General features: G+C 42.2%; 1 protein-coding gene across 8 annotated transcripts in view; it reads right to left on the bottom strand.

The window, feature by feature from the left end:
- The window catches only part of CDK19 (cyclin dependent kinase 19), a 192,052-nt gene that overhangs the window by 168,659 nt on the left and 743 nt on the right, over window positions 1-22,650 (bottom strand). Inside the window, exon 1 of one of the 8 annotated variants that reach the window (XM_051854408.2) lies at window positions 1-22,650. This exon is cut by the window's left edge and continues 6,893 nt beyond it. The exons of the other annotated variants lie outside the window; for them this stretch is intronic. The gene's annotated coding sequence lies outside the window, so the exon portion shown is untranslated. 8 annotated transcript variants of the gene reach the window in all.

Here is a 22,650-nt window from a genome sequence, read left to right as displayed (position 1 = left end):
TATTCAACTTCAGTTGTTTTTGTTTTTTTTTTAAGATTTTTATTTATTTGAGAGGTAGAGTTACAGACAGTGAGAGGGAGAAACAGAGAGAAAGGTCTTCTGTCCACTGGTTCACGGTTGAACTGCACCAATCTGAAGCCAGGAGTCAGGTGCTTCTTCCCGGTCCCCCACATGGGTACAGGGGCCCAAGGACTTGGGCCATCTTCCACTGCTTTCCCAGGCCACAGCAGAGAGCTGGATTGGAAGAGGAGTAGCTGTGACTAGAACCGGCACCCATAATGGATGCCGACGCTGCAGGCGGAGGATTAACCTACTGCGCCACAGCGCTGGCCTCTCTAACTTCAGTTTTTTCAACTACTTAACAATCAAATACAATCAAGTAGAAACTACAGACACTGTATATAACTTATGAGTTATTGTCTTTTGACTATAAATTACTTTGCAGGGCCAGCGCTGTGGCATAGTAGGTTAAGGATCCGCCTGTAGTGCCAGCATCCCATATAGGCGCCAGCTCAAGTCCCAGCTGCTCCTCTTCCGATTCAGCTCCCTGCTGATGGCCTAGGAAAGCAGGGAAACATGGCCCAAGTTCTTGGGGCCCTACACCTGGGTGAGAGACCCAGATGAAGCTCCTGGCTTTGAATCTGCCCAGCTCTGGCCACTGTAGCCATCTGGGAAGAGAACCAGCAGATGGAAGATCTGTGTGTCTGTCTATAACTCTATATCTCAAATAAACAAATAAATCTTTAAAAAAAAAAAAGACTTCTCTTTTGAAATCATAAAACAAAGAAACAAAATCCAAGTTTTTAAAAATACAAATGAAACACATAAAAAATGAAGATATTACTTCCATGTGATCGTGAAAATGGGTCAAATGAAACTGGCAATTGAATTTATCCAATGCAGATTTCTACCTACAGAAACAAATCAGGAAACGGAAACAAGACAGACAGGAATAGAAACAATTCAATAGGTTAATAGTTAAGAAGCATATCCAAGGATTTTTTTTTTTTGGTATTATATAATCTTGGTCTATTAAAAAGAACAAAATTATAATGTTCTTAGCTGTAATAATAGAATCATGGTTCTGCAGGAGAATGTGTTTATTTTTAGGAGATACATGCTGAGATACTGAAGGGTATAGTGCCATGATAATTACAACTTATTTTCCAGTGGTTCAGAAAAATATCTTACGTACATACAAACACTTTTACAGAGAAAGTAAATATAGCAGCCTGCTGTTTCATCTGGATCAAGAGGTAGCAGGATACAGCCCAGGCTAAACGCAGTGTCTGCTCCTGTAAATACACCGCCATTCCTACTCATTAACCTACTGCCTAGGGCTGCTTTCTCACAATTGCAGATTCAGTAGCTGTGACAGAGACTATATGGCTTCCAAAGCCAAAAATGCTCACTGACCGTTACTAGACATACAGAAAATATCTGACTGATCACAGGGGGAGGTGGGGGGACACGGACTTGTCCAGACCAGTGGATCTACACACCAGAAACAAGAGGATTATAGATCTAGGTCTCTAAACATGTCTGGATGTTTGAAATTATCAAAAGGCAGTGATTAGGGGCCGGCACTGTGGTGTAGCAGGTAAGGTCGCTGCCTACTGTACCAGTATCCTATATGGGTGCTGGTTCGAGTCCCAACTGCTCCATTCCCAGCCCAACTCTCTGCTATGGTCTGAGAAAGTAGTAGAGGATGGCCCAAGTCTTTGGGCCGCTACACCCATGTGGGAGACCCAGAAGAAGCTCCTGGCTCCTGGATTCAGATAGGCACAGCTCCAGCTATTGCGGCCATCCAGGGAGTGAACCAACAGATGAAGACCTCTCTGTCTCTCTCTCTGCCTCTCTGCTTTTCAAATAAATAAATAAATCTTAAAAAAAAAAAAAAAGGCAGTGATAGAGGACATAGCAGGTTAAGTAACCATCTGCAGCGCCAGCATCCCATGTAGACATAAGTTCAATTTCCAGCTGCTCTACATCCGATCCAGGTCCTTGCTAACGCACCTGGGAAAGCAGCAGAGAATGGCCCACGTACTTGGGCTCCTACACCCACAGGGGAGACTCGGAAGAAGCTCCTGGCTCCTGGCTTTGGTCTGGTCCAGCTCCAGCCATTGTGGCCATATAGGAAATGAACTAGCAGATGGAAGATCTCTGTCTCTCTGCCTCTCCCTCTCTCTAACTCTGCCTTTCAAATAAAGTATATAAATCTAAAAAAAAAAAAAAAAAAAAAGCAGTGATAAATAAAATTTTATAAAGGAATCTCTTGATTTCTGAATAATACAAGAGAGTTTGGACATAATTATGGCCCTATGAAGATTCTAAACAGAGTTATTATGTAGCTTTTATTGTCAAAGGAACAACATTTTTAAACAACAATTTAGTGATATCTATTTTTAAACACTCCTGCTTTTATGAGAATTTATCCTATAGGAATATACAAGTGTGAAAAGATTAGTAACACTAGCAGTGTACATTATCTTTGAGACACTATTCCAACCACATCATATTTGTTATCTCAGGTTATCCTCACAAAAACTCCACAGAAGGGGTGGGCACTTCACAGCAAGTTGTCACTATGTGGCATGCTCACATCTCATTTTGCAGAGCCTGACTCAAGTTCTGGCACCCCCATTGCCTTTTTTTTTATTTTACAGTTTATTTATTATTTAGTTGAAAGGCATATAATTATGCCTTATTTCTCTGTAATCAGAGAAAGGGAGAGAAAGAGAAAGGATCTTCCATTTACTCCCCAGCTGGCCCAAACGGCCAAGGCTGGGCCATGTTGAAGCCAGGAGTCTAGAACTTCTTCAGGGTCTCCCACATGGGTGCAAGGGCCCAAGCACTTCCCAAATGGCATTTCAGGCTCTTGGCTTGTGCCTGACCCAGCATTGGCTGCTGCGGGCATGTGGGGAGTGAATTGTCAGATGGAAGATCTCTGTCTCTGGCTTTCAAATAAAAATGAGAAAACAATTTTAAATGAGAAATCTCAACAATTTCTTTTTTTCTGTTTTTAAGATTTTATTTATTTATTTGAGAGGTAGAGTTACAGACAGTGAGAGGGCGAGACAAAGAGAAAGTCTTCCTTTCGTTGGTTCACTCCCTAGATGGCTGCAACGGCCGGAGCTGTGCCAATCTGAAGCCAGGAGCCAGGAGCTTCTTCCTGGTCTCCCATGCGGGTGCAGGGGCCCAAGGACTTGGGCCATCTTCTACTGCATTCCCAGGCCACAGCAGAGAGCTGGATTGGAAGAGGGACAGCCAGGACTAGAACTGGCATCCATATGGCATGCCGGCACCGCAAGCAGATTAATCTACTGCACCACAGGGCCAGCCCCTCAAAAATTTCTAATTCACAGGGTAGATACTACTATTATCCCATTTTACAGATAAGGAAACTAAGGCATGGAGTTAGTTTGCTCGAGTCACATAACTAAGTGTGATAGCTGGGATTATAAATCTAGATAACACAATCTCAAAGTACAGCCTTAACCACCATAGAACACTGTCTGTCAGGGGAAAAAAAAAAGTAAATGAGTGAGAAATAGCCGAACAGCAAATACTCAAATGAAGACATTCAACCTTCCTGAAGGTTGACAAAAGTTAAAAAAAAAAAAAAAAAAAAAAAAAGCAGTGTGGGCAAGGGTGAGGAAAAAAGACATTAGTGTCATTTTAAGAAAAATTTGCTCAACTTTCTTGGTCAAAGAATGCGGTGACATGACCCTAAATTAAATATGGATAAACCACATGATCCAACCATTTCACTTCAAAAAATTTATTCTAAAGAAATAATCAAGTATTAGGCAAACAAAGCATTACTTACTAAAGCAAAAAAAAAACTATAAACAACTAAACAGTTGTAATACAGTAAAATGCAGCAAGACAACAATACCACAAAGAAGTTTATAATTACACAGATCTGGGAGTAAGATGCCTGCATTTCACGTGGGAATACCTGGGTTCAATTCCTGGCTCCAGCTCCTGATTATAGCTCCTGGCCAACACAGACCTTGGGAGGCAATGATGACACATCAAGTAATTGGGAGACCTGCATTACATTCATGGGCTCCCAGCCCCAGCCCAGCCACAATAATAATGAGAATTTGGTGAATAACCAACAAACACCTGGCACGCAAGCACCCACTGTCTCTCTCTCCCCACCCCACTCCCTTCTGTTTCTGTCTCACACATGATTTTTAAAAATTTACTTTAAAGGGTCGAGTGCTGCGGAGCAGTGGGATAACGCCCTGGCCTGAAGTGCCGGCATCCCATATGGGCACCGGTTTGAGACCTGGCTGCTCCACTTCTAATCCAGCTCTCCGCTATGGCCTGGGAATGCAGTAGAAGATGGCCCAAGGCCTTGGACCCCTGCACCAGCATGGGAGACCCGAAGAAGCCCTGGCTTCTGGCTTCGGATCGGCCCAGCTCCTGCCGTTGTGGACAACTGGGGAGTGAACCAACAGATGGAAGACCTCTCTCTCTCTCCCCCTCTCCCTTTCTCTCTGTCTCTCCTTCTCTCTCTGTATAACTCTGACGTTCAAATAAATAAATCTGTAAAAAAATTTACTATAAAGGTCTATGTTAACACAGAAAGATAACCACAATACAGTACTTAATTTTAAAAAGAATAGGTCTGGGGAAGGTGTTTGGCAAAGCAGTTAAGATGCTGCTTGGATGTGCATATCCCACATGAGAGCCTTCATTCAAGTCTCGAATTTGCTTCCAGTTCCAACTTCCTGCTAATGCACACTGGAATGCAGTAGGTCATGGGTCACTGTCACCCATATGGGACACTTGGACTGAGTTCTTGGTTCCTGGCTTTTGCCTGCCATGAGCATTTGCAGAGTACAACAGCAAATGCAATTTCTATGTTATGTGTGCCTTTCAAATAAATAAAGTTGCTGATGGGGCCAGCATTGTGGCACAGCAAATTAAGCCGCCACCTGCAACACCAGCATCCCATACAGGCACCAGTTTCAGCTGGCTCCATTTCTGATCCAGCTCCCTGCACCTGGGAAAGCAGCAGCAGATGGCCCAAGTTCTTGGGAACCTGCACCCAAGTGGGAGACCTGGATGAAACTCCTGGCTCCTGGCTCTGGATTGGCCCAGCTCTGGCCGTTGGAACCACTGGGGAGTGAACCAGCAGATAATGGAAGATCTCTGTCTCTCCCTCTCTAACTCTGCTTTTTAAATAAATAATATAAATCTTTAAAAAAAAAGCCCCAAAATATTAAGTAATTATCTCTGGAGGATAGGATTTTGAGTGTTTCTTAGTTTCTTCCTTAAATTGTCCCTTATTATCTAATTATTTCTATGGATTATACCACCTTAATAATTTTAAAAACCAGGGGCTGGCGCCGTAGTGCAGTAGGTTAATCCTCCACCTGCGGCGCTGGCATCCCATATGAGCATTGGAAGAAGCCAGGGAGAAGCATCTGGCTCCTGGCTTTGGATTGGCGCAGCTCTAGCCGTTATGGCCAATTGGAGAGTGAACCAATGGAATGAAGAAGTTTCTCTCTGTCTCTCTCTCTGTCTGTAACTCTCTCAAATAAAATAAAATAAAATAATTTTAAAAACCAGTTAATATCAAATATTTGCTTCTTACAGTTCAAAAATCACTTCTTTATTTGCAGTAACCTACTCATTATTTATGAGTAGATTACTCTTATAGAACAATTTAGGAGCAGACATTTGGCCTAGTGGTTAAAGCACCAGTTGGGAAGCCTGCAACCCTTATCAGAGGTACCCAGCTTTGAGTCCTGATTCCATTCTTGATTCCAGCTTCCTGCTCAGGGAGGCAGTGGGTAACAGTTATGTCCCTGCCACCCACATGAGAGACCTGAACTGAATTCCCAAATGCTGGCTTCAGCCTGGCTCAGTCCTACTTGCTGTGGACGTTAGGGGAGTGAACTGATAAATGGGAGCTCGCTCGCTCTCACTCGCTTGCACTCACTGGCTCTCTCTCCCTCCCTCCCTCCTTCCCTTGCTCCCTCCCTCTCCCTACTCTGCCACTCAATTAAAATTTGTTAATGATTTTTAAAAGACAAATACTACCTACTATTGGCAAAGATGTTCTTTGCAGATGGGAATATAAAATGGTACAGCCTCTTTGGAAAACAGTCTGGTCTGTTGAGGCTATTCAAGGATATTAAATATCTATATTTGAGAGTTCCTCAAAGGTTAAACACCGTAAGAGCTAACATATGATCACTCCTAAGTATATACCCAAGAGAACTGAAAACATATGGCCAAACAAAAACTTCTACACAAATGTTCATAGGCACTATTATTCATAAAAGCCAAAAAATGGAAACCACCCAAATACCCATCAACTGATAAATGGATAAACAAAATGTGTTATAACCATGTAGTCATTTAGAATAATATATTCATACCTGCCACAAATATGAACTTTGAAAATATTATGCTAAGAAGCCAGACTACAACACCACATATAGTATGATTCCATGAATATGAAACATCCAGCATAGACAAAAACAAAGAAAGGAGATCAGTCAATGGTAGGAGCTAGGGGAAAGGAAATGCACAATGACTGCCATAGCACACATTGCTGTTTTGGGGGTGATAAAATGTTCTAATATGAGATAATGGCAGTGTAATTACTAAAACCACTGAATTGTCAATAAAAAAAAAAGCAAGCCCTACCTAGAAGGACCTAAATATTTGACCACTGGAAAATCTACTAACTTATCAATGAATCAAATCCGAGAAGTTTATAGAAACGTACATCCTCACAACTGATGATAATTAAATTGCCTTTATCAGTCTCTCTTCATTACTGAGGCCAGTGTTGTTGCACAGCAGGTTAAGCCCCCACTTGCAATGCTGGCATCTGAAGCAGCTGCTCTGCTTCAGATCCAGCTCCCTGCTAATGCACCTGGGAAACATGGATGATGGCTCAAGTCCTTGGGCCTGAAGCCACATGAGAGACCCAGAAGAAGCTCCTGGTTCTTGGTTTCAGATCAGCCCAATTCCAGCATTGCGGCCATTTGGGAAGTGAACTAATGGATGGAAGATATCTCTCTTTCTCTCTCTCTCTGCCTCTCTGTAACTCTGCCTTTCAAATAAATAAATAAATCTTTTTTACAAAAGTAAATTAAGGTTACTCTATAATTTTCACTCAAAACTATTTTTATTTGCTAACAATGTTCAAGGAACTTAAAGTCATGGAAACCTCCCTTGACATATTTGGAGAATACGTAAGGCAATACTTTACTGGGGAGTTTCATACATTATGATGTAATTACTCCTCACTGCAATCATGAGATAGTAATTTATCATCATATAAATTCTACAGATGGGGAAACTGAGGCACAGAGATTACTTCACTACCAAAACCCCATAGCTACATAGTATTTGTTAGCCCAGATTTGAAATGAGGGTTTCCAATGCTTCCTTACACCACAGTTTGCTGTTCATTTGTATGCATTTACTGGCTCAGAAACAAAAACCTTTCTCTGAGAAAGGAAAATACAAGTAGTTCTTTAATGAGGAATAAATTTAAGTCATTTAGACCCAAAAGTACTTTGTTGATTCAAATGCTGGGATAGACAATGTCTTTGTAACAAGAAAACTAAACAAAGAACCTTAGTGATTCTGTCCTGAACAAAGGTCACACATAAAATTCAACCAAGTTCTGTTCCCTATCATAAATACCAAAATTTCTAGGCTGTGTTTTCTGATCATGTGTGCAAAAGGGTAAGGACTCTGTTAGTGTCATTAGGTGTTGCTTAATCCTCGTGAAATGTGAACATTTATATGGCGTGTCAGTCAGCAATGTTGGGAGCTGGTGACAGTTCACAGCTTTCTTTCCCCTTTCCCACCTCAACTGAAGCCTTTGTCCCACACAGCGGCAGAGTTTTATGGACTGGCTTCCCAACGCCATTTGCGATCTGCTTCTCCCTTGCCTACCATTTGGTTGGCACAGTCCCTTTTTCCTTTCAGCTTTTGCCTCCTCCCATTCTGAAGTAATACATGGAGATACAACAATTATCTGGGACTGTCTGTATTAAAAACGCCAGGACAGGGGGAAAGATATAGATATTTAATATCCTTGAATAGCCTCAACAGACAAGCCACACTCCATCTCTGAATTTTTTGTTAAGAAAAGAAGGGGCCACAGTACTGTGGTGCAGCGGGTTAAACCCCAGCCTGCAGCACCGGCATCCCATATGGGTGCCGATTTGAGTCCCAACTGCTCCACTTCCGATCCAGCTCCCTGCTACTGCACCTGGGAAAGCAGTGGAGGATGGCCCAAGGCTTTGGGCCCCTGCACCCATGTGTGAGACCTGGAAGAAGCTCCTGGCTCCTAGCTTCAGATCAGCTCAGCTCCAGCCATTGCAGCCATTTGGGTAGTGAACCAGCAGATAGAAGATCTCTCTCTCTCTCTCTCTCTCTGCCTCTGCCTCTGCCTCTCTGTAACTCTGCCTTTCAAATAAACAAATCTTTAAAATAATAATAATAATTTAGGGTGTGTTCTTTTCAGGTTTCAAAGGAGAGCTAGGGGCAGACATTTGGCTTGGCAGTTAAGAAACCCACACCCCATATCACAGTACCTGGGTTCAAGTCCCAGTTCTGCTCTCAATTCTGGCTTCTTGCTAATGCAGACCCTGGGAGGCATTAGGTGATGGGTCAAATAGTTGAGTACCTGCCACCCATGGGGAGACTCTGATTGAGTTTCTGGCTCCCAGATTGGGCCTGATCAAGCCCCAGCCATTGGGGAAGTTTTGGGGAGGAAACCAATAGACAGGACCTCTATCTCTGCCTCTCAAATTTTACAAAAATAAAAATAAAAATGGGGAGGGGCATCTGGTCCAACAGGTGAGTTGATAACTGGGACACACAATCCCATTTTGGTTTGCCTGGGTTCCATGTCCACCTCCAGCTCCTGGCTCCAGCTTCCTGCGAACACAAACCCTGGGAGGCAGGGGGAACCTATTCTGGGACCAGTTAGCAGAAATAGTTGCAGAATGCTATGAATGTACCAAAACTTACTAAGTGGTACACTTTAATATGGTGAGTTTTATGTGATGCAAATGTTAACCTAATAAAAATGTATGAATAATCCACTTTAAAAAAAAAAAGGAGAAAAACACACCAAAATCAGATCAATAATCAATGCTCATCTCTGAGTGGTCTTGTTCCAACTGATTTATATTTTCTTCTTGATGTTTCTATAATTCCTGCTTTCGTTAATGAATATTGGGTTTTCCTTATATATTGATTTATAAGATGAAAGTAAAAAACTTCTATTTTTAAAAACAGACGACTTTTTCCAGTAATGTTATAATACAGTTAACTTTTTTAATATCTTCTTTTTCTTAAAGTAGTAATATACATGCAGTGAAATATATTTTGCCAAATAATACTCAAGAGTACCCAGTTTTTTAAAAGTCGGTTTCCTTCCTATAGACAATCACTGTTGGGAGTGTGCTGGGAACACTTCCAGTTTTACTTTCTGCAGAGATTATACCTCATCTGCACTTGAACAGTCATTATTTGTGATACAATAAATGGCTTACAGAAAGAGATCAAATAATAAATAGGAGAGTACAGATTAAATGAATGGACATCTAGAGGAACTGGAGAGAAAGGAAAGAAAATGTTGTATCATAGAAGATAGAGAGAGGATAAACAGATTGACAGATGGAAATTTAGACAGAGGAGCAGATGAACGAACAGATGAGTATGTGGATCAACGGACATTAATGAAAAAATGACTGTTAGGTGACTTAAAGTTGCTTGTGTTTGCTAACTGATATTTCTAACAGTCCACTTCAGCTATCGTATTAACACCAAGCATAAGCAAACTCGGTTGTCCCCTTCTTGGTAATCATTTGGGTAAGAAAAATAAAACAAATATAATTAGACAGAAATATATCACTTTTCACTTAGACAAACCAGAGATTATATCTTAATTCTTTTAACTAGATATAAATACAGAGGTCTCAAATTAACAGCTAGCACAGTGCTGGACAAAAGCAGAATAAACTGCAATACTGATGATAAAACCCATGTTTGTTTTTTTTTTTTTTTTTTTTTTTTTTTTTTTGACAGGCAGAGTGGACAGTGAGAGAGAGAGAGACAGAGAGAAAGGTCTTCCTTTGCCGTTGGTTCACCCTCCAATGGCCGCCGCGGCCGGCGCGCTGCGGCCGGCGCACCGTGCTGATCCGATGGCAGGAGCCAGGAGTCAGGTGCTTTTCCTGGTCTCCCATGGGGTGCAGGGCCAAGCACCTGGGCCATCCTCCACTGCACTCCCTGGCCACAGCAGAGAGCTGGCCTGGAAGAGGGGCAACCGGGACAGAATCCGGCGCCCTGACCGGGACTAGAACCCGGTGTGCCGGCACCGCTAGGCAGAGGATTAGCCTGGTGAGCCGCGGCGCCGGCTAAACCCATGTATTGATAAGTTAAACAAATGTACTGTCTTCATAAGTACGAAATACAAAACTATTTCCATTGTCTTGACCCAGCACACAGATTATAAGAAAAATATTAAGGAAAAGCAAAAGAAATCACATGATAAATACAAAAAAATTTACATTAGAATTTTATAATAGTGAAACACTATAAACAACCAAAATATTAATAGGGGAGTTATTTATTTTATAAACTCAGATTCCTGAATTCAGAGCATGTGGAATAAAAAATGGCAGCCCCCACTAAACATCAAATTAGTAACCTATAAGATTAAATAAGGGAAATTTCCCACAATGGAAAGGAGAAAGAGTTGAAAATACTGAGAATGAATTTAAGAGAAATGGAAGATAGCATCTAAAAGGTTAACATTTGTAAATAAACACACTTGAAAAACAGAACATTAAGGCAACAGAGGAAATAATCAAATAAATTTTTTAAAAAATTAAAACACAATACAGTTGTAGTGCAGCAGTTTAAGCCACGGCTTGGGATGCCTGATATGGCCCGGGAAAGCAGTAAAGGATGGCCAAGTCCTTGGGCCCCTGCACCTGCGTGGAAAGACCCAGAGAAAGCTCCTGGCTCCTGGCTTCAGATCAGCGCAGCTCCAGCCAAGGTGGCCAATGGGGAAATGAAGCAGCAGATGGAAGACCTCTCTCTTTCTATGTCTCTATCTCTAACTCATTCAAATAATAAATATTTTTTAAAAAAATCTTCAGCAAACCAAAAATAAATAAATAAGAACCAAAGAAAACAGCTGGATCAGAAGAGGAACAGCCAGGACATGAACTGGTGCCCATACGGGATGCTGGTACCCCAGGTGGAGGCTTAGCCTACTACGCCACAGTGCCAGCCCGTGAATAATTTCTTAATCATAAATGGTTTCCAAGACTCACTTTTTAGACAATTCTAAATCCCTGGGCAAAAAAAGCCTTAAATATAAGATATTATAAAAATCATACTTTAAAAACTGGGGGAATGGAGAAAAATAATTGGAAAGTTATATTACTTTAACATTCATATCAGAAAGAACAAAGATAATATCTAGATCGATAAATGAAGGAAATTTAAGTTTGTAATTTAAAGTCATAACAATATTTGCCACAAAAACAATTTAAAACAGGGGCAGGTATTGTGGCCCAGTAGGCTAAGCTGCCAGAATCCTATGTTGGCACATAAATTGAGTCCCAGCTACTCTGCTTCAAATCTAGCTTCCTGCTAATGTGCCTGGGAAGCAGCAGATGGTAACTCAGGTACTTTGGTCCCTGTCACCCACATAGGAGATGTAGATGGAGTTCATGGCTCCTGGCTTCAGCCTGGTCCTACCCAGGCTGTGATGGCCACTTAGGAAGTGAAACAGCAGATTGACAATCAATCACACTGTTTCTATCACACTGCCTTTCAAATAAATAAATCTTTTTTAAAACTTTTAAATGACAAATATAACAGGTTTGAAGGTTAAGATGGGGAAAAGAAAACCAGGAAGGGACTTCACCAAATTGCTCAGCTTTTCTAATGGAAAGTCAAAAGAAACTGCCGAAAGCCGATAAATCAAGACACAGAATTATAAAGATATTATTTAGGGCGTAATGGTACAACTGCTATCTCTGAAAAGTAAAGGGTTATTGGAAATGGGCAGCAAGAAGGAAGGCTTTTACTTTTTACTTTTCATTTTATGTGCGACTGTTCATAAGTTTGTTTGACCACGCACAACTAAATCATAGTCAACAATGGATTATATATATGAAGGTGGTCTCATAAAATGGTAATGGAGCCGAAAATGCCTATTGCCTGGGTGATGTCGCAGCAATGTGGAAATGCTGGTATATTTTTTACTGTGCTTACTTACTGCCCTACTAGTCATATAAAAGTACAGCAAGACAATCATGTTCAGTACACAATATCTGATAACAATAATAAAATGACTGTAAGGCCCAGTGCACCCCCTATAGCGAGTTAAGCCACTGGCTGCAGCACTAGCATGCCCTAAGGGCACTGGCTCAAGTCTCAGCTGCTCCACTTCCAATTTGGGTCCCTGCTAATGTGACTGGAAAAGCAGCAGAGGATGCCCCAAGTGTACCTATATGGGAGACCTGAATGAAGCTCCTGGCTTCAGAATGGCCCAGCTCTAGCCCTTGTGGCAATCCGGGGAGTGAACCAGCACATGGGAGATCTCAATCTCAATCTCTCTCTCTCTGTAACTCTGTCTTTTAAATAAAAAGAAAACGACAGTTACTGGTTTATGTATTTCTATACTATATTTTTTGCTCTTTGTTAGAGTACACTCCTTCTAAGTTGACAGTACGCCTGGATATACCAGCAGCAGCCTCATATGTCTGTTTACTCTGTCTCCCAATTGCATCAAGAGGCCACATCAAGTGGCTGACCTTCAGCAATCTGGGTTGTGTAAGTGCACTCTATGACGCTCTCACAAGGAGGTAATTGCCTATTGATGCATTTCCCCATCGTTAAGTAACGTATAACTGTACTTGAGAGATTTCAAAAGAAAGACAATTTTCTTCAATTTGTACTTAATTCTAAAATAATATGAGTTACTCAGGATCTAAGTCACTCTTAAAATATAGCTATAAGAATTACATTGCAAAAGGAGAACGAGACAAGGAAACTAACTTTCGGGAAAAGCTAAACCTTGTGGCTCAAATTGCTTGGCACCTTTAACAATTTTAACAAAAATACCTTTCCTAAGGAAAAACATAACTCATGCACCGGGAAGACCCTTAGTTTTCCAGCAACCATGGATTTACCTTTCTGTCTAAATGTAAATATCTACAAATATCTGCAAAACATTTACCACATTGGGTTTCAGTATATGGTCACAGAACAAAGTCAACCACCCTACGCGGTAATTAAATCCAATCGCTATTCACATTCAGCTTAGTAACTGAGATCATCCACCACAAAGCCTATTGAAATAATGTTTTTAAAATAGAATATACCCAGCAGGCTTAAAGCCTCCAGAAGGAGGGTGTCTTTTTTCCTTTAGCAAGACACTGTATTTGAAATTAAAAATATTTTCTAAGGGCATTAATTAGTTAAGGACTTTATAGATTTTTATTTCTCTTTGATCCATCATTTACTTCTGGACAAGAATGCAAACCCTCAATAAAAAATTACTGCTGCACACTTGTATCCTAAATTACATCCTGTCGTCTCTCTTGAGACTCTCTTTTATCCTGCACAGTGCACGCTTAGAACAGCTATTACAGGAAGTGTTGGACTATCAGCTATTTATAAATGGACAAAAATCTTTAAATAGCTTTGTTGGCTATCTCTTTACGGTTCTGGACCTAAAACACCATCTGCTCTTAAAGAAACGGCCATGTTAGCTATTAAAATGTGTGCAAAAAGCAATTTCTTATGCCTTTATTTTGGAATCCAAAAGTAGTACTGACATTACATAGTCACAGCACTACACAGTAATAAACAAGCTGATCTTTAAAAACTATGTTCCAACTACCCTTAATCTAATAGTTTACCATCAAAATTTCAAACTACAGTATATTGCCTTAAAATCTTCTATCTAATGCCCAACCCTCACTGCTGCACAAGGGGATTTTTCAAAACAAATTACAATTTACTACACATATTAACTTACTTGTCTAGCACACTAGTTCCAAAACAGAGTATTCAAAAGTAAAAAGGAAAAATACTTAACTCATTAACATTGTTTCAGAAATCTTTTCAGGTACTTTCTGTTTCCCCAAAACTTACATGCTTGCCCCATGCTGCTAAAACAGCATGGTTAAGTAACTTGTACTTCCTACAGCAAACACATGACTTATAACTCATTATTTTTAAGCCTTAACAGTTTAATTCTTAGCTATCCCCCATCTCTAATTTTTAAATATTTTTATCTTCCACATCACCTCATTAGCAATTCATTTCAAGTCGTTACTTCCAAAGGTAAAAGCGTCTAGGAATTTATAAATGTATTAACAAAATATCATACATCCTAAGAAATCTATCGCAGTGTTAGTACTAACAAGACTGAAAAGATACTCAACATTCATAATGCAGGATGGTTAAATCAATCTAAGTACATAATCTACATAACAGGACCAGTGTTGGACAATAACAGGTTAAGCCATTGCCTGCGGCGCCAGTTTAAGTCCTAGATGCTTCACTTTCAATCCAGTTCCTTGCTAGCATGGTTGGGAAAGCAGTGGAAGATGACCCACGTACCTGGATCCTGCCCACCCACATGGGAGACACAGATGAAATTCCTGGCTCCTGACTTCTACTTGGCCCAGCCCCAATCATTGCAGCCATTTGAGAAGTGAACCAGCAAAGATCTCACTCTCTCTTTCTCTCCCTCTCCCTCTCTCTGTAACTCTGCCTTTCAAATACAAAAAAATTTTTTAAAAAACTTTAAAAACATACACATATAAAAAACACTCAAACTACCAAAAGGAACAAGGCATCTCTATACATTAAACACAAAATAATCTTCAAATTATATTTAAGGTTAAAAATAGAAGTGTTCAGTGCATTAGCCATTTATCATAATTATTGTCACATTTAAAACACACCCAGAAGAAAATCTTTTAAAAGACAACAAAAAATGGTTGCCTCAAGAAAGGAAAAAGGATGCTGTCCATCTTTTCATGCTCATGCTCTTACTACTTAACACACTTTTAACAAAATTTTTTAAAAAGTTATCAAGAGACCAGCGCTGTGGAACACAGAGAGTGAAGCTGCACAGCCTCCCTTATGAGCACCAGTCTTGAGTCTGGCTGTACCACTTCTGATCCAGGCTCCCTGCTTAATGTGCCTGGGAAAGCAAAGATGGCCCAAGCTATCCACATAGGAGACCCGAATTCTACCTGTGGTCATCTGGGGAGTGAACCATCGCGTAGAAGATCAGTATCTCTCTATCCCTCTCTAAATCCTTTCAAAAAGTTAAGAAAATAAAGAAAAAGTCATCAAGTACCCTTGAGTTCTTCACAGATTGATAGGTGAACTAAAGAGTTCTGGTGTCAAGGTGCAACAGGTTAGGCCAAAGGTTGGGAGAATGACATCCTCCTACACATGAGTACCTGGGATCAAGTTTTGCCTCTGCTACCCACACAGCTTCCTGCTAATAATCCCTGGGAGGCAACAGGTGATGGTTCAAGTGATTGGGTACCTGCCACCAACACCAACGTGAGACCCCAGATTGAGTTCGGGGCTCCTGACAGACCTGGCTCAGTCCTGACTATTGCAGGCATTTGGGGAGTGAATCAGTAGATGGAAATCTCCGATTATCTCTGCCTTCCAAGTAAATAAAGAAAATAAAGTTATTCCAGCCTCAAAATTTCTCCTATAATTTGAAAGAGACTAGACTTTCCCTATTTCATGTGTCTACATATTCATTTATATATTTTTATCAAAAGGTCACTTCACAGATCAGAGAATTCTGAAAGTGTAGTTCTAAGTCACTCATTTCAAAACCTCTAAACTTAACGCACTCCAAAGTGACAGCTACTAACTAGCTTCTCAGTCACACTAGCCACATTTCAGGTGATCAATGGCTTTCTGCAGCTTTGGGTTGCCATACTAGACAGTACAGATGTCGAATAGTTTCTGCATAAAGTTCTATTGGACATCACTGCTCTCTGCAACATATGGTACAGCCCTGCCTGTTGCAATCACCTGGGGAGTGAACCAGTGGCTGAAGATGTGTCTCTCCCCTCTAACTCTTTCAAATAAAATAATTTCTAAAGCGGGGGGGGGGGGGGGGGTGCGGCACAGATGAGGGGAGGACATTTGGCCTAGCAGGTAAGATGCTTGCATCACAGATGGAGTCCTGGATTCCACACCCACCTCTGCTCCTGATTCCAGCTTCTAGCTAGCACAGGTGGCTGAAGAGACTGGGTTCCTGCCACCGACGTGGGACACCTGGATTGCGCTCCCAGCTCCTAACATCAGCCTCAGATCAGTCCTGGCCACTGTGGGCATTTGGGAAGTGAACCAGTGTACGGGAGCATTTTCAGTTTCATTCAGTCCCACCACCCTCCCCCCATCAAGTAAATAACATTTTTAAAGATTTATTTATTGGGACTGGCATTGTGGCATAGTGGGTAAAACAGCTGCCTGCAATCCTGGCATCCTATATCAGAGCTGGTTTGAGTCCCAGCTCCACTTCTGATCCAGCTCCCTAGTAATGTGCCTGGGAAAGCAGTGGAAGATGGCCTAAGTGCTTGGGCCCCCCAACCATCTGGGAGACCCAGAAGAAACTTGTGGCTCCTGGCTTCAGTTTGGCCTAGCCCTGGTTGTTGCGGCCATTTGGGGAATGAAGCAACAGATGGAAGATATCCCTCTCTCTCCCTCCCTCCCTCCTTCTCTGTAACACTTTCAAATAAATAAAAAAGTATTTATTATTTATTTGAAAGGCAGAGACAGAACAATTAGAGAGAGAGAGAGAGAGAGAGAGAGAGAGAGAGAGAGATCTGTTCCATTCACTAGTTCACTCCCCCAGATGGCTACAGTGGCCAGGGGCCAGACCAGGAGTCTCGAATTCCATCCATTTAGGTCTCCTTTGTGGGTGGCAAGAGCCCAAGTACTTGGGCCATCTTCTGCTGCTTTACCAGGCCCATTAGCAGGAAGGTGGATCAGACATGGAGTAGCCAAGACTCCAACTAGCATCCACATGGGATGCCAGAGGCACTGCAAGTAGCAGCTTAACCCGCTGTGCCACATAAATATTTTAGAACTTTCAATAAAACAAAAAGCACAGAAAACATATTACTACAACCTAGCAACTATAAAAGAGCTGGCCTAAAAGATGCTTAATATTTCCAAAAAATAACCTATTTTTATTATCTATTAAAAAACTGTCATCAACTATCTTAAAAACCAGCACAATTCCTAAGAAAAAATACACCAGACCTAGTTAGCCCTATATCAATACTTATATCTAACCACTGAGGTCATGTTCACAGGCTTTTAAAACAAATACTAAAAACAGGGATTTTCAAGAAAAGAAACTTATTTTTAAAAAGGAATTTTTTTTTAAGATTTATTTGAAAGGCAGAGTTAGAGAGAGAGCTCTTCCATCAGCTGGTTCACTCCCCAAACAGCCTCAACAGCCAAGGTTGGGCCAGATCGAAACCAGGAGCTTCTTCCTGGTCTCCCACGTGGGTGGCAGGAGCCCAAACATTTGGGCCATCCTCTGCTGCTTTCCCAGGCACATTAGCAGGAAGCTGGATCAGAAGTGGAGCAGCTGGTACTTGAATCAGTGCCCATGTGGGATGCTGGTATCACAGGCAGAGGCTTAACCAGCTACACCACAATGCTGGCTTTCTAAAAAAGTGTTCTGATTTAAGATCAATGAAACATGTTTGCCAATCTGGAGCATATTTTAAAATTCAATATGGTTTCTAACTGTGTATTATAATGTCTAACCCTGTACAAGACACTGAAAATATAATGCTGACCCTTTTGCAGGTAATAGTTTGTGACACGTTACTCTTACCTACAGTGCTACCTACATACAGAGAGCCAGAACTGTGACCCAACAGGTTAAGTTGCCACCTATAATGCCAGAGTGCCAGCAGATGAAAGATGTCACTTTCAAATAATTTCAATTTATTTGAAAGGCAGAGTGAGAGAGAGAGAGACAATCTTCTATTCACTGGTTCACTCTTCAGATGACCACAATATCCAGGGGTTGGCCCAGCTGAAACCAAGAGCTGGAACTCCATCTGGATCTCCCATGTGTACGACAGGGGCCCAATTACTGGGGCCATCATCTGCTGCCTTCCCAGGTGCACTGGCAGGGAGCTGGAATGGAAGCAGAGCAGCCAAGACTCAAATAGGTGCTCCAATATCAGATGTGGGTTCCCAAGCAGCAGCTTAAACACACTGCACCACAATGCCAGCCCCAAAAAAATTTTTTTAAATAGGAACACAAAACATACTAGAAAATGAAAGAACCAGGGTTAGACCTAGATTACAGGCTTCATCTTTGCTGTGAAACTCTGAGCCAAAATTAACCTCTCAGAGCTCTGGGTTTCTCCTTTTTAAGAGCAAGTTCAAATAGAAGTTCTCAGACTCTTGAAAATTCTGGGGACCAGTGCTGTGGTATAGGGGGTAAAGCCGTCACCTGCGGTGCCAGTATCTTATATGGGCGCCAGTTCGAGTCCCAGCTGCTCCACTTCTGATCTCACTCTCTGCTATGGCCTAGGAAGGCAGTGAAAGATGGTCCAGGTCCTTGGGCCCCTGTACCCGCATTGAAGACCTGGAAGAAGCACCTGGCTCTGGATCAGCGCAGCTCCAGCTGTTGCAACCAACTGGGGAGTGAACCAATGGATGGAAGACCTCTCCCTGTCTTTCTCTCTTTCTCCCTCTCTCTGCTTCTGTCTCTCTGTAACTCTGCCCTTCAAATAAACAGATGTCTAAAAAAAGAGAAGGTTCTGGCATTTGGCCTAGTGGTTAAGATACCTGCATACTACTGTGCTCCAGATCTTAGCTTCCCACCAATGCAGATGGCAGGCAGCCATATGACAAATTAAGTAACTGGGTTCCTCACACCCATGTTAGACCTGGATTGAGTTTCTGGCTCCTGGCTTTGGCCAGCCACTCTAGGCATTTCAGGAGTGAATCAGTGTATAGAAGTTCTTACTGTTTCCCTACTTCTCAGTTTAATAAAAAAAATGTAACTTTTAAAAAACTTTTTAATCATTTGGTAGTTTCCAACAAAAAGCAGATGTAAGATATTTCAAAAACTTCATGGAAAAATAGAATTAATGAAAATTTCCATGATCTTTTTGAACTACCCTTATATGATAATGTATTTTAACTATAAAGTCAAAACAGGCAAATACTGTACACCTGCATTTACTTAGCCAAATCTACTATTATAAATATACTATTTGTGAACAATTTCATGACACACACTAAGATATGTCATCATCAACTACTTATCTGACACCCTGACAAAACTGAAACTTTTAAGATGTCTCTTAGTCATTTCACTCAGTTACTAAGTATTTCTCATAAACACACTCCCAAAAAGCAGCATTCTCTTACTGAAGTGATTCAAGAGGATAAATGAATAGTTTACAAAGCTGAATAGTACTTCTGAGTACGGCAGTGTTCAGATATATTTGTACTACGCAACGCAATCATATTTGTCTCAAACTCTTATTGACAAAAGAACATTTTAACATTCCTCTAACAATCCAAATTAAGCTATTTCCAACTAAAGAAATACAGTCTAAAGATTTTTAATCATAAATTACATATTTCTTCACTAATGAAGAAATTTTTTTTTTTTTTGACAGGCAGAGTGGACAGTGAGAGAGAGAGACAGAGAGAAAGGTCTTCCTTTGCCGTTGGTTCACCCTCCAATGGCCGCCACGGCCAGTGCACTGTGGCTGGCGCACCGCGCTGATCCAATGGCAGGAGCCAGGTACTTCTCCTGGTCTCCCATGCGGGTGCAGGGGCCCAAGCACTTGGGCCATCCTCCACTGCCCTCCTGGGCCACAGCAGAGAGCTGGACTAGAAGAGGAGCAACCGGGACTAGAACCTGGCACCCATATGGGATGCCGGCGCTGCAGGTGGAGGATTAACCAAGTGAGCCATGGCGCAGGCCCCAGCAGAGGCTTTTCTAATGACTGTGTATATTAACTTTCCCAATGTATACACTAAAGACTTCAACAATTTTGGGGTTATACGTACAAGATATAAACCTGAAATTATTTTCCTATTTATTTGAAAGGCAAAGAGACAGATCTCCAACCTACTGGTCCACTCCCCAAATGCCTGCAGCAGCTGGGGCTGGGGCTGACCAAAAGCAGGAGTTTTGAACTCAATCAAGGTCCCAGACATGAGAGGGGTCCGTCTTCTCAAGCTATCACCTGCTGCCTGTAAGGGTGCACACCAGCAGCAAGCTGGAATGGAGAGTGGAACCAGACCTTCAAACCAGGCACTCTGATAGAGGGCATGGATGTCCCAAATCATATCTTTTTATTATTATTATTTTTATTTTTTTTTATTTGACAGGCAGAATTGGACAGTGAGAGAGACAGAGAGAAAGGTCTTCCTTCTACTGGTTCACCCCACAAATGGATGCTACAGCTGGCGAGCTGCGCCCATCTGAAGCCAGGAGCCAGGTGCTTCCTCCCGGTCTCCCATGCGGGTGCAGGGGCCCGAGCACCTGGGCCATCCTCCACTGCCTTCCCGGGCCACAGCAGAGAGGTGGACTGGAAGAGGAGCAGCTGGGACTAGAACCCAGCGCCCATATCGGATGCTGGTGCCCAAGTGAGCCACAGCGCCGGCCCCACAAGTCATATCTTAACCACTACGCCAAACACCCATCCCCAGAATAATTTCTCTTTAATGCACCCATGTAATCTATCTCTTGCTCCCTAAAATATCTTTAAAATTTTTTATAAACAGAGCTAATGTATTTACTATGATCATAATATAAAAATCCTTTACAATGTAAATCTGCATCAGAGTTTAGGGACTATCAGCAAAAACTTTGTATTCTGTCAAATCACTGATATGAACCTAACTGACCCCATTACCGAAGGTGTTTATCAGAAAGTTGCAAATCTAAACTAAAATTTCAGTCCAAGAAAAAAAAAGTTCATTATGATTTTTCATATATGTAAAATAGTTCTTTAATGCTTTCAGATCCTACACAACAAATATACTGAAAATGCACAAACTGACCTTACTCTAGTAATGAAAGTTTATGAATTCTAATTAATAAATTTCACTCAAGAAAGGAGTGTATTCCAATCAAGAACTTTATTAAAAGGACAAATATTCAAAAAGAACAAAGAGCAGGAATTAAATTACTTCTTCTTGCAAGCCTGTCCTGTTCAAATACAATTCAGAAGCACATTTGTTTAACTTCTCAAAAGTAGTCTGCTAAAAGAATGCTATTTTATCCAAAAAAAAAATACATTTTTAAAATTCTGAGGTATATTACAAAGTCTGCGTGAGGAGTATGGAAAAAAACGCACCTCATATTTATTTTACATCAATGTCCAATCCGGAAAACTTCGTGTGCATTCCCCAAATATATCCACAGAAGCACAAGTAAAACAGGTCGAGTGGACATTCCGAAAACAAGATACAACTTAATTACAGTACCTCAGATTCCATGATGTGCATGCAAGGATACCTGGTAATTAACTAAAAGAACTGAGAAACTGCGTACTAAAGAACCTGTTCAGTTATTAAAGAAAAAAGCTACCTGCAGTAACAATCCTGTAAACTTGGGATAAGCCTTTGAACAATTTCACGATGCTTTATGATAAAATACTTTATAAAACTGTGCTTTGTTGTTCCTCTTACGAAATTAGCACACACAATCTACCTACTTGGCTCTAGAATTCATAAACCAACCACATCAGATTACAAGAGCGTGCAGCACTTTGAGTCTTACGTCGTGTGGCTGCTCAACACTTCACTCAGAACACTCCGTTACAATTCTGAAAACTCTGTTCCGGTTACTTGGACCGTCTGTGGGGTCTAGGCAGGACAGGCAGACTTTCCGTGGCGCCCTGACACCGGGGGAGGGGAGTTCCGGGGCGAGGGGGATGGGACGAGAGGTGACGACCCGCTGCAAGCCACCGCTCGAAGGCAGGGAGCTGGTTCCACCTGTCCCGCTGTGCGAGCTCCGCTGCCCACTATCCAGCTTCCCAAGGGGTTCCCACGGGTCTCCCTCAACTCCCAGGACAACAGAGGTTCGGGCCCTGCCCCGTCACTCCGTATTCCGCTCGGAGTAACCTGCATGCTCCGAGAGCCCCAGCGCGCAGTCCACGGCCAGCGCCCGGGGTGCAGGGCGCAAGAATGCCCGAGACCCCCGGGCAGTGCTACGCGGAACTGAAAGAACTCTGAAGTTACCGCCGGCAAAACGCGGTTCCTGTCAAGGAAGCGGTGGTCCCACCTTCCAAGGAGAAGGTGTGCGATTCAGAAAGTGAGACCCCGAAACCGGAGGGGCGCGGGAGGAAGGGTCGACTGGGACCGGAGCGACAGCGCTGAGGGGCCACCGGGCTGACGGGCCCGCGAGGCAGAGGTCGCGGCTGAGAGTGGCGGCGCCCAGCCGGCCCGTCCGCCCGCCTGGCTTCCCCCGCCAGGTTTCAAACCGCCGCCCCCGAGAGGCGCTCAGCCGATTGGAAGTTCCTCAGCGACCGTCAGCAGCCCAGGGCCGGAGCGCCAACTCCGCGACGGGGGCTCTTCCAGCCCTCCGCG

The sequence above is a fragment of the Oryctolagus cuniculus genome, chromosome 5 (genome assembly GCF_964237555.1).
Source record: "Oryctolagus cuniculus chromosome 5, mOryCun1.1, whole genome shotgun sequence".
NCBI lineage: Eukaryota > Metazoa > Chordata > Mammalia > Lagomorpha > Leporidae > Oryctolagus > Oryctolagus cuniculus.
Note: the sequence above shows the minus strand (reverse complement) of the source record. Positions and strands in the feature narration are given on the sequence as shown.